Below are 15,416 nucleotides of genomic sequence, written 5' to 3' on the forward strand. Positions count from 1 at the left end.
ATTGAGGAGCTGTTTGTTGCTAGTTCAATGAAGTTAGAGCCTTCAGTGTTACCGTTTCCACTTCCTGAGCCTAGCGGGCCTCTGTGCTACCTTCCTGTTCGCTGTGCTGCTGGGCTGTCAGTACTGTGAGGTCTGCAGGTGTCGCACAGCTGCGTATGCGGCCATGCTTCAGGAGCTCCTGTGAAATAAGGACAATTCTCACTTGGCCCCATTTGACGGGACGCCAGGGTTCTCAGCCTGAGATGGGTATACCTGGAAGTGTCCTTGGCTCGGTGTCTCTTCCAGGACAAGTCCTGAAGCTGGGTTGTTTGCATGGCTGTGGCTGTGGGGACAGAGACAGGGCTTCAGTGGGGTGGACTTGGCCTGCCCGCTCCTGAGAGGGCCCAGTATACCTGTAAGTCTCTCATCTTGGCTTGGCATCTTCTGAGATTAGTCATGAAGCTGTGGTTATTTGACATTTACATGGCAGCAGCTCTGACTGCTGAGCTACCCGCAGTATGGGGTGGAGGAGGGAGGAGCCATCCACTATTGCATAGAACAAAGAAGAGTCCTCTGTTCATTCCCACAATGCTGACTTGAACTCATGACCTACTAAAACCATTCATCTTTCTCAGATGAATACATTTTATTTGGGATGCCTGCATCCATTTATGTGTCTTCTAGACCGTTCTTCAACCTGCCAATTTAGTACACTGAGCCTGGTATGACACTGGTGGCTCACACTTGGATATCTCAATGGACAGCACGTGCCAGCAGTGGCTCGATTTTTATAGTAGGATACAAAAATAATATATAACTAAGGCAGCAAAAGCAAAAGAGAAACAGTTTTGTAGTTGGAGTTCATACTGCACCGTAGTTTCGTGTTGTTCGAAAAGCAGAATTGCCAGATTTGGAAAAACAGAACTTGCTGTGGCGGCATCAGCATGCTGGTCAGGCTGCACACTCTGCTTGAAAGTGCTTTTGATATTTCAACTTCGTGGAAAAGCTTAAAGAGGATTGGGAGTAAGTCCTCCTTAAAGATTTGGAAGAATTCACTAGTGAATCTATCTGGGCCAGGACTTTTGTGCTTGGGGAGACTTTTTATTACCATTTCAATTTACTTGATGGTGATAGGTCTGTTCAGGTATTCCCGGTCTTCTTTTTTTTAGGAAGTGAATGGAAAACAATCTTAGAATTATTTTATTGTGATAAAATAGAAGCAATGTACACAGTTTGAAGAGAATAAAAAAGAGAATGGAAAATCAATGGTAGCATCATGATTGAGATGTGTAAGACCACTGATCTTAATATGGTTCCCCAATCATTTCTAAGCTCACCTGCACAGGTACAAAAGATAATTAAGGTCACATTCACACTTGACCGGGTTTTGTTCACTGGGCAGGATAATCTGAACATTTGTCTCCATTTACTCTGACCTCTCATGACACAAAATAGTTAGAAATGACCCACAGTTCATAGTGGATCTACTATAGTGGACACTCTCAAAGACCCTTCAAGAGCTGGAGAGACAGTACAGGGATTAACCTGCTTGTTCTTGGTTCAGCCTTAGAAGTCTATAGTAATCTAGGAATTTATCCATTTCCTCAAGGATTTCATGTTCTGTGGCATAAAGCTTCTCAAAATACTCCCTGAGGATCCTTTGAATTTCTGTAGTTTCTGTTATAATGACTCCCTTTTCATTTCTGATTCGGTTTATGAGGGTTTTCTCTCTTCCTTTCTTTGTGAGTTTTGCTAGAGGCTTATCGATCTTGTTTATTTTCTCGAAGAACCAGCTCTTGGTTTCATTGATCTTTCGGATTGTTTTTTTGGTTTCCATCTCGTTAATCTCTGCTCTGAGTTTTATTATTTCCTTCCTCCCATTCGGGTTGGACTCCTTTTGTTGGTCCTTCTCCAAGCTCTTAAGCTGTGAGGTTAGCTTACTTATGTGGGCTTGCTCCTCCTTCCGGAGGAATGCTTGTAGAGCTATAAACTTTCCTCTTAACACAGCTTTTGCTGTGTCCCATAAGTTTTGGTAACTCGTGTCCTCATTTTCATTCATTTCCAGGAATCTTTTGATTTCCTCTTTGATTTCCTTTCTAAGCTACTCGTTTCCCAATAGTAAGCTGTTTAATTTCAGGTGTTTGATTTAGTTTTCTGTTTGTGTATGTGATTTACTTCTAATTTCAGTGCATTAAGCTTTTCCACAAAATTGAAATATCACAAACACTTCCAAACAGTTTCTATGAAGCAAATACCACCCTGATTCCAAAAGCAGACAGAGATACCACAAAGAAAGAGAATTACAGGCCGATATCCCTGATGAATACAGATGCAAAGATCCTCAACAAACTATTAGCAAAGAGAATGCAAGGACTCATCAAAAAGATCATATACCATGACCAAGTAGGATTTATCCCAGGGATGCAAGGATGGTTTAACATTTGGAAATCAATGAACATAATCCATCATATTAACAAAAGAAAAGACAAAAAGCACATGATCATATCAATAGATGCAGAGAAAGCATTTGACAAGATCCAGCACCTGTTTATGATGAAAACCCTTGCCTAAATGGGGATAGGGGGGACTTTCCTCAATATAGTTATAGCCATCTACCACAAGCCTACAGCAAGCATCAACCTAAATGGGGAAAAACTGAGAGCCTTCCCTCTAAGATCAGGGATGAGACAAGGATGCCCACTCTCTCCACTGCTGTTCAATATAGTACTGGAAGTACTTGCAATAGCAGTTAGGCAAGAAAAAGATAGTAAGGGCATGAAGGTAGGAGAGGAAGAAATCAAGTTCTCACTATTCACAGATGATATGATACTATACATAGAGAACCCTATAACCTCTACCAAGAAACTCCTAGAAACAATAAACATGTATAGTAAAGTTGCAGGCTGTAAAATCAATACCCAAAAGTCCATGGCTTTCCTATACGCAAACAGTGAGAGAGAAGAAAGTGAGATGAACAAAACAATCCCGTTCACAATTGTGCCCCAGAAAATCAACTACCTAGGAATCAGCTTAACTAAGAAAGTAAAGGACCTGTACAAAGAAAACTACAAAATACTACTTCAGGAAATAAAAGAAGACACGAGAAAATGGAAAGGTATCTCCTACTCATGGATCGAGAGAATTAACATTGTCAAAATGGCAATACTTCCCAAAGCATTGTACAACTTCAATGCAATCCCTATAACGATACCCATGGCATTCTTCAAAGAAATGGAGCAAACACTCCTGAAATTCATATGGAACAATAAGCCCCCACGAATAGCTAAAGCAATTATTGGGAAAAAGAAAATGGGAGGAATCAACATCCCTAACTTCAAACTCTACTACAAAGCAGTAATAATTAAAACAGCATGGTACTGGAATAAAGGCAGAGCTGCAGAGCTATGGAACAGGGTTGAATATACTGACATCTCCCCCCAAGCATATGATCATCTAATCTTTGATAAAGGAGCAAGAAATGTGAAGTGAGTAAGAAAAGCGTCTTTAACAAAAAGTGCTGGCAAAACTGGACGACTACATGCAAAAAAAAAAATGGGCTCAGATCTCTCCCTAACACCATGTACAAAAGTAATATCAAAATGGATTAAAGACCTCAACATCAGACCGGAATCCATAAGGTACACTGAAGACAAAGTTGGCAAAACTCTCCATGATATTGAAGCTAATGGTATCTTCAAAGATGTCACACCACTGGCCAAGCAAGTGAAAACAGAGATAGACAAATGGGACTATCTTAAACTAAGAATTTTCTGTACCTCAAAAGAAACAGTGACCAAAGTACAAAGACAGTCTACAGAATGGGAAAGGATATTCGCCCAATACACCTCTGACAAGGGGTTGATATCAAGGATATACAAAGTACTGGTTGAACTCCACAAGAAGAAAACATCCAACCCCATCAAAAAATGGGGCAACGAAATGAACAGAAACTTTCTCAAAGAAGAAATCCAAATGGTGAAAAGGCACATGAGAAAATGTTCTACATCATTAATCATCAGGGAGATGCAGATCAAAACCACAATGAGATATCATCTCACACCACAGAGACTGGATCACATCCAAAAGAACAAAAGCAACTGGTGCTGGCGCAGATGTGGCGAGAAAGGGACCCTCCTTCACTGCTGGTGGGAATGCCAACTAGTTCAGCCCTTTTGGAAAACGATATGGACAATTCTCCAAAAATTAGAAATTGAGCTCCCATTTGACCCAACAATACCACTCCTGGGAATATATCCCAGAGAGGCAAAACAGTATAGTCGAAGTGACATCTGCACTTGTTTGTTCATTGCAGTACTCTTTACAATAGCCAGAATCTGGAAAAAAAAACCTGAGTGCCCGAGAACAGATGACTGGTTAAAGAAACTTTGGTACATCTACACAATGGAGTATTATGTAGCAGTTAGAAAAGATGAAGTCATGAAATTTACATACAAGTGGCACTACATGGAAAGTATCATGTTAAGTGAAATGGGTCAGAAAGAGAGGGACAGACACAGAAATATTGCATTCATCTGGGGAACATAAAGTAACAAAATGGGAGACTAACACCCAAGAGTGGCGGAGATTAGTACCAGGAATTTTGCTCCATGGCTTGGAGGCCAGCCACACATGCTAGGGGAAAAGGCAGAGCAGATAGAGAAGGGAACACCAAATAAAGGGTGTTGGGATGATCCTCCCAGGATGGGAGAAGCATAGACCGAACATGATTGCCACTTAATGCCTTTTTTGCAAACCACAGTACCCAAAAGGAGAGAACAAAAGGAAATGCCCTGCCCCAGAGGCAGGGTGGGATGGGGGAGATGGCAGGTGGGAGGGATATTGGGATCTGTGGTGGTGGAAAATGGGCACTGGTGGAGGGATGGGTATTTGATCATTGTATAATTGAATCCCAAGCACAAAAATTTGTAAGTCTACAACTGTACCTCATGGTGTTTCACTAATAAAAATTAAAAAAAAAAAGTGTTGCTCCCTCCCCCTTGTGGTTGGTGCTGTTGTTGTGGACACGCCTGGCATGGTGGCATCAGGTTTGCACACTCACAGTTGTGACACCTGCACAACAAAGTGGCCAGAGCAAACTCTGTAGTTGGGGCCGTCATGGCTGTGGCGCTCACTGCGGGTCGCTGCATGTTCACACCTGCTCGTCAGAGTTGCGCCTCCTCACTGCAGTGCTCACCAGAGCTGTGACTCTGCACTGCAGTGCTTTCACTTCTTTTTAGCTGCACATAAGTGCATCTGTCAGTTGTTTTTGTGTTATGGAAAGCTGTGTAAAAACAGGGACTCTCGAGGAAGCCTGCTCCAGTGCTTGGTGCCTGAGAGAAAACCAGGCAAGTTCCCCAGGCTGCTTTTGTGTCCTCACATGAGGCTGAGTGTGTGTACATATATATTTACATATGTACACTGTATGTATATGTCTATGGGCTGGAGTGATAGCACAGCGGTAGGGTGTTCGCCTTACAAGCGGCCAACATGGCCGACCCAAGTTCGATTCCTCCGCCTCTCTCGGAGAGCCCGGCAAGCTACCGAGAGTATTCTACATGCCAGACACAGTAACAACAAAGTCTCCAATGGAGACGTTACTGGGCCCGCTCGAGCAAATCGACGATCAACGGGAGGGCCTTTACCTTTTTACCTTTATATATATACATGCATACATACTCACACTACACACACACACACATATATACACATTCTAGAACTCTGGCTGACTCATATAATGCATACATCATTTTCCACATACAGAGGGAGGGTGAGGACTGCTCATCCCACTCTAGGAGCTGCTTGAGAATCTCTGTATATATTTTCTGAAGCTTGTTTCCAAACTCGGCTTCAGAAGATACATATAGACACAGGGAATGAACACAACACCCACAACAAACATGACCTAGAACTCATACTAGTTGAGCACTGTTAGCCACTGTCCTAGGAGCTAGTGCCAGAATTAACAAGATTCTTGGCTTTAGAGGGTTGACATTTTAGTGATGTGAGCAAAACCAAGCAAAAATATAAATAACATTCCTAAAACTAATGAGCAGGCTGGAGAAAGCAAACAGTGCTGAGACAGAGGACCTGCACTTAGCACCAGCATCGTGTTCGCCTGGCGAAGGGCCGGTACTGCGTCAACCTTCACAACATTCTCCTCTCTAACTGGATGGACACTTACTCCTTCTTAACTTTCCAAGCCAGTCCTGTTCAGCTACCCCCACCCAACACAAGCCCCCTGAATAATCTCTTCTGATGTGTTAATCATAGTGATTATGTTAGATATATCCCAGTCCTGTTTGGAAGTGACCTGAGAGGAGGGTCATGCCTCCTTGGGCACTGCTGTATCCCCAGGGTTCATTTAGGTTTTTTCTTTTTGTTTTGGGGCAACACCCTGCAATGCTCAGGACTTACTCCTAGCTCTGTGCTCAGGGATCACTCCTGATGAGGTGCAGGGGATCATATGAAGTCCTGGAGATTGAAACCCAGGTCAGCTACATGCAGGGCCAATGCACTGCCCACTGTAGTATAGATCTGGCCCCGATGCTTTAATTTTTTAAAAAATTTTTTATTAGAGAAACACCAGGAGGTACAGTTGTAGACTTACAAATTTTTGTGCTTGGGTTTCAGTTATACAATGATCAAGTACCCATCCCTCCACCAGCGCCCATCCTCCACTACCATGGGTCCCAGTATCCCTCCCATCCCCCATTTCCCCCATCCCACCCTGCCTCTGTGGCGGGTCATTCCCTTTTGTTCTCTCTCTCCTTTTGGGTGTTGTGGTCTTCAAAAGAGGCATTGAATGGCAATCATGTTTGGTCTATAGTCCACTTTCAGCATGCTTATCCCATCCTGGGAGGATCCTCCCAACACCCTTTATTTGGTGCTCCCTTCTCTATCTGAGCTCCCCTTCCCCTAGCATGTGTGGCTGGCCTCCAAGCCATGCAGCAAAATTCCTGGTACTAATCTCCACCACTCTTGGGTGTTAGTCTCCCATTTTGTTACGTTATATTCCCCAGATGAATGCAATCTTTCTATGTCTATCCCTCTCTTTCTGACTCATTTCGTTTAACATGATACTTTCCATGTAGTACCACTTGTATGTAAATTTCATGACTTCATCTTTTCTAACAGCTACATAGTACTCCATTGTGCAAATGTTCCAAAGTTTCTTGAACCAGTCATCTGTTCTTGGGCACTCAGGTTTTTTCCAGATTCTGGCTATTGTAAAGAGTACTGCAATGAACAAACAAGTGCAGATGTCACTTCGACTATACTGTTTTGCCTCTCTGGGATATATTCCCAGGAGTGGTACTGCTGGGTCAAATGGGAGCTCAATTTCTAATTTTTGGAGAATTGTCCATACCGTTTTCCAAAAGGGCTGAACTAGTTGGCATTCCCACCAGCAGTGAAGGAGGGTCCCTTTCTCGCCACATCCGCGCCAACGATGCTTAATATTTTTAAATGAGTGAATGAAGCAGGAGAAAATAGATTGAAAGGAAGAGATGAGCCTTTGTACGGGGAACATTTCACAAAGGAGGAAACTTCTCCAGATCTTGCTTCACCTGAATTCTCATCTCTAAACTCAAGTCTTCACCTGTGTTCAACATGACCACTTGGGCTTGTCCCCTACCCCCTGACTGGCTGGAGGTCTCGCCCTCCCCACCTTCCAGGCTCTCCGCTAGAGAAACAGGGCTGTCTAGTCAAGGATGGAGGCCAGGGAAGGTTCTTGATTGTCCTTCCACCTGCTTCCTCACCAAGGAACAGCTCATGTGTGCAGCCTCAGGAAATCTTCAGGGCAGGAGTTTCCTTGGGGGAAAAGGATTTGCTCTCTGGTACTTTGGGAGGGGAATTCTCCTTCTTAGGTGAGCTTGTGATGCTTCTCTAAGGTTTTCCTTTGACTCTCAAATGAGTCCATGATAGTGACACCTTACTGTCCACCCAACAAGCTCCCTGTTATTCCCCTCACCAAGATGCTCTCAGGGCACAGTGCAAAACTCCAGGCTTGTCTCAGGATCCACCTGGCGCTGAGCTCATTCATTCCCCAGGCACAGTGACCTCTGCTGGCTGTGGGCAGCAGCTCTGGGGTGGGGCTGGAGAGGGGGTGTGGGAGAGAGTGCTGGGCTCCATCTCAGCACAAGCTCCATCTCCGCAGTCCAAGAAAGCATTGAGGTGAGAACACAAGACTCAGAGAGCTGAAAGTGGGTGACCTTGGGCATCCAGAAGAGACACTCATATGATCTCACTTCATCAAGAAGACAGTCAACAGGCGTGAAAAAGCACTTGCCGTGTCTTCTGAGGGAGATGTAAATCAGAACCATAATGATGGCCCCGGGTAGGTGTCACATGTTCTCCTAAGCACTGCCAGTGACTCTGTACTTGGGGGAGTCCAAAAACCAAAACACAATGAGCCTCACGTCACACTTCTGAGAATGACCATTATCAAACTGTCATGTTAAAGCCCTGAGTCTGAATGTCTGCACCAAAGGGGAGGGGCAGGGGAATGCAGTGTTGGCAAGAGCAAGGGAGACCAGGGCACTGTACACTGTTGATGGGAATGTAACTGATGAAGTCAACATGGAAAAATAAAAAGGCATTTTTAATTAAAAAATTTACATGAAGGGTGGTAGGAGATAGTGTAGTGGTTGGGGTGCATGCCAAGTATGTTTCTGACCCAGATTCAATTCCTGGCACCACATTGTCCTCCAAGCACTGGTGGGCACAGCGCTGGAAGGCCCTAGAGATGCCCTGGCTATCCCCAGTGCTATCGTGAGCAGCATCGCATTTGTGGGGCTTGCACAAAACCCACCGGCCTTCCAAGGCAAGAATCACCAGTGGAACATAGGACTTCCCGAACACCCCAAATCAAATATGAAACTATCACATGATCCAGTAATTCCACTTCTGGGTATTTATTTGAAGAATACAGAAACTCAAAAGATTGTGTGCCTCATGCTCTGTAGAACCATTAAAAATTGCCTGGATACAAGGGGGTATGGAGCCACCAGCAGGTCAATCTGTACCTGTGAGGCAAGAACATCAGCAGCCTGATGGTGCCTTCAGACTTCCAGATACCCCAAAATTGCTGGTGTGCCTTTGGCCAGACCCCAAAAACTTGGGGCAAAGTTTACCAAGAAAGTAAACGCCCAAAGGTTAGGTATGTGGGAAACACACCCACAAACCACCTCCAGCTCAGCTATATAATTGGAGGCATGGCCTCTCTATTCCTAATTGAACTGCTTAACGGCCATGATCCCAGAGACTTAGAAACAAATCTTAAAACCCAACGGCTTTTGGCAGAAATGTGTCCGGTCCCTGCAGCAGGTTACCAGTGCTGGGCCAACCCAGGTGGGAATAGGTTTCGTGCGTTGGCCTGTTCCCCCTGGCAGCCCGGTGGCCATCATCCTCCAGAGGCCACTGGATAGTCAGGTTTGGGCCCGCAATGACGAGACACACGGGGCCTCATGGGATGGGGGTGGAGCCGGCCCTTTCCTCCCCACCCAATGAGACCCCGAGTCACCACCCACAAACGGCCTCTCTGGCTCCTGATCAAGCTGCTTAATGGCCATGATCTAAGAGACTCAGGAACAAATCTCGGAACCCAGCAGGTTTTGGCAGAAATCCCCCCAGATTTAAGTGTTAAAATTTCGGAATTTCAAAATCGCACAGCCACTACTGCAGCCACGCGACATCGTATGTTCTTAACCAGCAATAGAAAACAAATTGTCTATGGTTGCCTTTTTAGCAGATCTGAGTGTTGGGGTAAAAATCCCAAATAATAATGGTGGGTCTGGTATCAAAATATTGAATGTGATCAAAGTAGAGTGAGAGTAATGTGGACATCATCTGCCTCGCAGGTAGGGGAAGGGTGTGGGATGGGGATATACTGGGGTTTTTGGTGGTGGAGAATGGGCACTGGTGAAGGTACAGGTGTTTCATTGTATGACCGAGACTTAAACTCGAAAGTTTTGTAACTGCTCTCATGGTGATTCAATAAATAAAATTATAAAATAATGGGAAAAAAAGTAAGGTTGGAGTTCATGCCAATTCAATCAGCTAATCAGTGGCTGAATATGTAGCAGTACTCCTACATAAAAAAAAAAAAAATGCCTGGATACAAAGATAACCTGTGTGGTGACAACCTAAGTGTCACTGTCACTGTTCTCCCGTTGTTCATCGATTTTCTTGAGCGGGCTCAGTAATGTCTCCATCATGAGACTTTGTTGTTACTGTGTTTGGCATATCAAATACATCACGGGGAGCTTGCCAGGCTCTGCCGTGCGGGCGAGATGCTCTCGGTAGCTTGCCTGGCTCTCCGAGAGGGGCGGAGGAATCAAACTCGGGTTGGTCATGTTGGCTGTGTGCAAGGCAAATGCCCTACCCGCTGTGCTATCGCTCCAGCCCCAACCTAAGTGTACAATGGGTAAAGATAATGTGGTACACATACCTAGTGGAATACTACTCAGAAATCTTTTTAAAATACCATCTTGCTGAGGCTGGAGTGAGAGTACAGCAGGTAGAGCGCTTGCCTTACATGTAGTTGACCGGGCTCAATCCCCAACACCCCATGTGGTCCCCTGAGGCCTGTCAGGAGTGATCCCTGAGTGGAGAATCAGGAGTCAGCTAGCTGTACTGTCCTCCCCAAATGTGGGCCCTTGCCCTCTGTGATAATATTACTGCACTTAGAGGGGACCAGGCTAAGCAAAATCAATCAGAAAGGTGAAGACGAATTCCAATTTCTTCCAGGATAAACAAACAAGGCAGATGGTGACTGAATTTGTTCAAGGGCATGGTGTGATGTTTCTGTACACATGAAACCTATACAGTGTTGCAAACAAATCTCTCCAGTGATTCATTCTGAAATGTTTATGAGTCCGGACGGCAACTTAGTAGTAGAGGGCATGCATCCTGTATGAGGCCCTAGGTTTAATTTCTGGCTTTTCCCCACAAGAGTTTATGAAGGCTCAGCCCTTTACTAAAAAACAAAGTCAACAACCCACATAGCCCTGCTGAGAGTGGGTGCGTGCAAAATCAGGTTCCCTGGTACTTGTGGTACTTGTCCATGGGTGGGTGGGTGCTGAATGGCAAGAACTTGCAGGCTGTGGGGACAGGGGCTGGCCAGGAGAGCACAGCAAGGAAAGCAGCCACTATTTTCTGTAAAACTACCATTTATTGAACATTTGATAAGTGCCAGTCATTGTGCAAAGAGCATTTTTTCCCCACCAAAAAAAAAATATTTTAAAAAGTTCTTTAATCTTTGAAAATTGAGACTAAAGGTTAGGTGAATTACCCAGATCACAGCTCTAATTAAGTAGAGCACATCTCACTTAAAGAGACAGAAAAGAAAAAAAGAAAAAAGAAAAATGCTTTCAAGAAAAGTTTCAAAATTAAGGACTGGTCAAAACTTGCATTGAATTATTTAACCAATTCTCTTGAAAAGTGGAAGAGTTAGGGCTGGAGCCAACAGTACAATGGGCAGGGTGTTTGCCGTGCACATGGCCAACTCAGGTTTCATCTTTGGCATCCCATATGATCCCCTGAGCACTGCCAGGAATAATTCTTGAGCACAGTGCTAGGAGTAACCCTGAGCATTGCTGGGTGTGGCCCCCCACTCCAACCATGCACCCCCCCCAAAAGAAAAACCCAAGAAACAAACAAAACAAAACCTCACAACAAAACACAAAAAGCAAAAGTCGGAGTGCTGCCACGTGCTCTCCTTTGACACACAGGCTCACGCGCAGCTGGCCTGCTGGGCTCCTCTGGTGTGCAAGGAAAACCAGCTCTCTATGGTTAACATGTGCATCTTGAATGTCTGTATTAAAGGATACACAAGGGGCTCACAAAAAGCTACCCACAGTCTGGGTTCATGGCTTTCAAAATAAGAATGGTCTGTACACATTTTTTAGTGCCTGGAAAAAAAATGAAAAAGAATATTTCATGACACATGAAAATTAATCAAAATACAAGTTTTGTACTTACAAAGTTTTATTGACTACGTACATAAACACAGCCATAATCACTGTTTGTCTGGGCTGCATTTTGAAGTATAACAGCTAAACTATTTGCAAAAGACCTTTTGGTCCTCAGAGCCTTAAATATTTACCATTTAAAGGTTTGAGAGAGAGTACAGCGGGTAGGGTGCTTTCCAGGGTTACATCCTCAGCACCCCACATGGTCTGCTGCGCCAACAGGAGTGATCCCTGAGTGCAGAGCCAGGAGTATGTCCTGAGCACCACCAGGCAGGCCTCCAAACCAGTATTTTTATGCCCATGTGAAGTGTAATCTTTACCATAAGTTGGTTCTTTAATAAGCACCATTTTATTAAAAAACAGCCATAGTGTTTATATCATTTGCTCATTTCTCTGGTTCTCTGGTTAGCAAGTTCATAACTAATTTATATTCAAAATTAACTTGTCTTGGAAAGTTATTTTAGCACATTTTTAGTGGAAAAGAAGATCCATAGCCCTGGAGAAGTGTCAAAGAGTGTGCAGCAGGTAACAGACCAAGAAACAAAAGCAGGGCTGGAGAGACAGTGCAGCAGTCAGGGTGCTGGCCTTGCCGATGGTCAGCTGGGATTTGGTCCTCCTGGCACTGCATATGGTCCCCTGAGCCTGCCACGTGATCCCCGAACACTGCTGGGTGTAGCACAAAACCAAAAAAAGGAAAAGAAATAGAAGCCCACTCTCCAGCAGGCCTCCCAGGGAGCAGACACAGGCCCCTCCCCTGTCTCTGGTGCAGGTCTGGGCTCTCACTGAGCTGCTTCTTCATTAGGAACCAGCCTAAGTACATCCCCTGAACTATTTCATTTGATCCTAACAATGAACTTGAGATTTAATTTCAATTACTCTCTACACCTTACAGACAGGGTACCTGAAGCCCAGAACGCCAGGTACCTGGCTCAGTAAGAAATTAAAACAAAAACAAAACAACAACAACAACAACAACAACAACACACACACACACAGAGCTTCAGGCTCAAAATATTTTGGGATTGCACTAGGAACTGTAAACTGACCTTCCACCCTCAACACAGCCATTCCATGCCAATCCAGTTGCCTGTACTTGGTTCCGTAAGAGGATTCCTAAGTTCACTTTTAGCTGGTTTAGTTTGAGAGAACAGGGAAAGCTAAGGATGCTCCCTGGGAAACAAAAGAACCAGTTCCCGACGAGGAGGAGCTGTGGAGACCCAGAGACGGGCGGGGGGGTGGGCTCCTCCTAGGGAACCGCACCAGCTCCCACTACCCAGTCACGCTGGCGGGGGAACAAACAGGGAAGCGGCAACTGTGCCAGTCAAACTTCCACAGAGACGGGGTTTGTGAATGTATCATCGAACCCTCTCTGGGACTCTCAACGGTGCTTTCTGAAACCAACTCGGCTCCAGTCCAAGGTGATACAAAGCTAATCTCACCTGCTTCTAGAAAAGTGCTGCCTCTCCAAACAATGGAGGGGGTAACAGCAGACCCCATGGTACCCAAGAACATCAAATTCCCCATTCCTGAACCTCTCCAGGCTAAGAGCTCAATCTGAGATTCCTCAAAAAAGGATGCACCAAACCAAATTAAAAGAATCTATGATTATTTCTTCTCCCACTATGCTTATATAACCAAACGGACCAATTTTACTGAAATCAGACCTGATATGTGAACAAATTACTTTTACAATGATGGTAAAATTGGGTGAATATGGAGAGAAAAATGTGTTTCAGTAACTTATTTTGAAGATATCAGATTATTTCTTACTCATTTTGGAGGGTTTTTGCTTTTTAATCTATACACTGGCCCAAATCCTGAATTCTTACAATATCTGGCTTTGACTTTATAATGTTTCCAGTTTTTCTCCAGTCTTTTCACCTGAATTAAGAACTGAGAATGTCTTTTTGAGACATCACACACATTGGGAATGGAAAACTCTTCATCTGAGCTTAGCAGCGTTCATGCTGCTGGCGTGTGTACAGTGGGAGGCAGTGCGCCAGCTGCTCCCCAGACAGGCCCTGGCAGTCCAGATCCCTGATGCTGTTTGCTTCTGCTACGAGGCAGCGATGAGGCCTTTTTCCTTGGAGAAATTACTTTCCAAATCAATTTTTCCCATCTGCAAAATGAGGTAAGGTTTGGTACGAAAATCAATGAAACAAATATCAGAGTGATATAAATATTTTATTAGAACTGTTAGGGTGTCTAAAAGCAAGGGGCCTTGTGGGTATGCAAGGGCAGGAATGGTGCTGAACTAACACAAGCTGCAGTGTTGGTGTCCAAAAGTTCACATCAGTAGCTTGTTTTTCTCACCACTGCTCTACAGTCTCTCTGCTCAAGGAGATATAGCTGCAGGACGCACTTTGCCCAATGAGATAATGACCGGTTCTCAGAGAGGAAGTGAGTGGCCTTTCCTAGTGATGAAGCAAAGCCTCAAAGAGCAGGATGGTCCCAGGACAGGAGGGAGCTCAGCGTGAAAAGTGCCAAGTGATGAGTCCAGTGGGAGTCTGGGAGAGCCCAGTCCACAACACCACAAGTATGGATTCAGGGGAGCCTGGACACCTGGATGGGGCACTTAGCACCAATGCTCAGTCACCTCTGCAGTCTCCCAGCTCAGAGTCACGACCAGGAGGTGCTTTGGAGACTGTTAAATGGGAATACAGTTGGCACTGCAAAGGCAGTACAACGGGCATGGAGCTGGCCTGCTATGCAGCTTACCATTCCAAATAGTTTCCAGCCTGCCAGGAGTATATTCCTCAGTGCAGAGCTGGGAGCAATACCTGAGCACTGCCAGGTGTGGGTGAACCCCCAAACCCCCACCGCCAAACATTTTTTAAAAATGGAACACAGTGGGGCTAGAGCGATAGCACAGCGGATAGGGTGTTTGCCTTGCACGCGGCCGACATGGGTTCAATTCCCTGCATCCCATATGGTCCCCTGAGCACTGCCAGGAGTGATTCCTAAGTGCAGAGACAGGAGTAACCCCTGAGCATTGCTGGGTGTGACCCAAAAAGTAAAAAACAAACAGAATACACTAAAACCCAAAGGCCTTCATGTACATTATAAGCCACTGAGCGGTCCTCCGTGAGAGGAGGCCTACCACCCTCCGCACAGAGCAGGGAGGCTGTGCTGGGACCCTGTGCTGCAGGGCATGCAGGGAGCAGGCACTCGGCTTCTGCCCTTTCTCCCCATTCTGTCTGACCACTGACTCTCACAGATCTCTTCACTTTCTGACTATGGTGCTTCCACCCAAGCTGAGGTTTTAAGGGACTGAGGGACAGTGTTCTGCTAAGCAGTGCTTTCTAGGTAATCACTTCTGATGCTGTCTGCCCTAACTCAGGTGCTCAGATGGGGAAAATGCCATCTTGTCTTCTCCTTCAAAAAAGTATTCTCATAAGAGTCATGACAAAGGAGACTGGGGCTTGAGTGATAATATAGCAGTTAGGGTGATTGTTCTGCATGCGGCAG

Source organism: Sorex fumeus, unplaced genomic scaffold (genome assembly GCF_029834395.1).
Source record: "Sorex fumeus unplaced genomic scaffold, SorFum_2.1 ptg000122l, whole genome shotgun sequence".
In the NCBI taxonomy this organism is placed as follows: domain Eukaryota; kingdom Metazoa; phylum Chordata; class Mammalia; order Eulipotyphla; family Soricidae; genus Sorex; species Sorex fumeus.